This window comes from Penaeus chinensis, chromosome 7 (assembly GCF_019202785.1).
Source record: "Penaeus chinensis breed Huanghai No. 1 chromosome 7, ASM1920278v2, whole genome shotgun sequence".
NCBI classification, from domain to species: Eukaryota; Metazoa; Arthropoda; class Malacostraca; order Decapoda; family Penaeidae; genus Penaeus; species Penaeus chinensis.
This window is the reverse complement of record NC_061825.1, coordinates 33033909-33036101: the sequence shown is the minus strand read 5'-3', so window position 1 is coordinate 33036101 and position 2193 is coordinate 33033909. Positions and strand designations below refer to the sequence as shown.

General features: G+C 32.8%; 1 non-coding gene across 1 annotated transcript; it reads right to left on the bottom strand.

Annotated features, from left to right (window-relative positions):
• Window positions 1-1009: 1009 nt before the first annotated feature.
• Trnaf-gaa lies at window positions 1010-1082 on the bottom strand. The gene has a single exon. It is a non-coding gene; the product is annotated as a tRNA-Phe (tRNA).
• Window positions 1083-2193: the final 1111 nt, after the last annotated feature.

Below are 2193 nucleotides of genomic sequence, written 5' to 3'. Positions count from 1 at the left end.
TAATAAAATACCATATAATAAAAATATAATGAATGACCCGCAACGGTTTCTTCCTGAGGAATGTCTCATGAAAGTCGCCTGACCAAGAGAAAGGGGATATAAAGATAAAAAGCGATAAAAAATAAAGCTAGGGAAAAAGAATAGACTAATTATTTGCATTTTCTTTATATTTTTCATATGAAAACTAAGAATCTGAAAAAAATAATGTGTCATTGGAATACAGGTTAAAACTAGTATTCGGAAGTGGGAAGGGGAGAAATAAAGATCAGATAAACAGTAGAAGAAAGGAAAGTAGAAAACGAAAAAAAAAATATATAAAAAATGACAAGAAGAACCAGGAGAAAAAGGAAAATAGCTGATGGGAAGGGAATTTCAAAGGAAACTAGTTGTAATTCATTCCACAACTATATATTCCTGTATCTTCTAAACAAACTTCGTTAAAAAAAAATTATGAATGAGAATAAATATCTCCACAAGAAACGTATTTCACCTGCTTCAATTATACCTTCGTCAGAAATTCCAATTCTCATTCATATCTTTTCTACATTTGTCGCAATGAATAATGGCCTTGTGTAGGTTGTAACGAAATCAGTACGACTTAAAACCAGAGTAAGTTTTCAAGGAAAAATCTGAACAGTTTGGAACACACATACTATAATAAACAGTTTGGCATATTCATATACTATATTATTGTTATGTTATATGCATAATCACATTAGATTTTCTAATTTTAATAAAACAGAATATTGGTAGACATTTATTACTCTTGCATTATTAATAATAGTTTCGAAACTGCTATTATTTTACTAAAATTTGCACGTGGTAATTTTATAGTGATTATGATGCATGGTTTTCAATATTTTGAAAACCATGAGCTATATGGAATAAATATGCATTGGGAGTTATTCGTAAAATACTGTGAGTGTTTTCAGTGCACCATAATTAATATTTCGACATATTGCTACATTCTGTTATTTCCAATAAAATACTTGAAATACAATTATAAAAGTGCCCAGACCCGGGATCGAACCGGGGACCTTTAGATCTTCAGTCTAACGCTCTCCCAACTGAGCTATCTAGGCTTCATTAATGTCTACAATTTAATGAAAATTTTTAAGAAGCAGACATTAATACATGAACTATATATTGACACAAGTAAAATAATTTGATTGGTATATTTATTTTATTGAAGTTTTTCTTTTTCAAGACTTAAACTCAATGGCTCATGAAAAAAATACATGAAATGCTGGATTGGTCATTGGCGTCCAATAATATCTTGACATCGGTATGTTCCTCCGTTAGGCATATGAAGATGGTTTAATTTCTCGTATATGTGCTCAAAAAGGAGGTGGAGTAACTTGTGTAGACATCAAAATGAAATTTCTTCTATGATGAAATGGCTGCCAATTGGTGTTTGTCGTTTTGCATAGATCATCAGGAGAAACAATAATTTAAATTTGTAAGGAAGATTATTTTGCAAGTCGTTTCTTTTTTATTTGTGTGTTACTGCCGCGTTACTTTACTTCTCAACATGTCCAATAACATTAAAGAGTTTCATACGTTTATTTTGTTGAATGGGATATCTGAGAGAGACAGAGATAGAGAGTACGAGAGAGAGACAGAGACAGAGAAAAAAAAAGGTAACCCAAGCAAAGGATTTCGTAAGACACTGCATAAACATGTGAGAGAAAATGACTTGAAATTTAAAGTAAATGTCACGTGATCCGTAGTATACGCAGTATTAAAATCCAGTGGATTTTGACACCTTTATTATGTTTCTTTTTAAGATTCAACCCACATCTCTCTCTCTCTTACTCTTTCTCTTTCTCTTTCTCCCTCTCTCTCTCTCTCTCTCTTTCTCTTCCTCCATTCCTTCGTCTTTTTTTCCTTCCTCCCTGCCTCCCTCTCTCTCGTCCTCTCATTACACGAATGAACCTCAGCGTGACGTAAATACAGCCTTATGAGTACAGCAGCGGAAACTTAAGATATAATACCCTGCAACGATTTCTTCCTGAGGAATGTCTCATTAAAGTCGCATGAAGCCGAAAAGCTCTTACTTCCGCAAGATTTTCGCCATTCGCGGTTTTCCCTTCACAGAGCAAGAGAAAGGGAATAAGAAGATAAGCGATAAGAAACAAGATAGAACAAGGGAAAAAGAATAAACTTGAATAATATAGGTTATAGTATTTATTT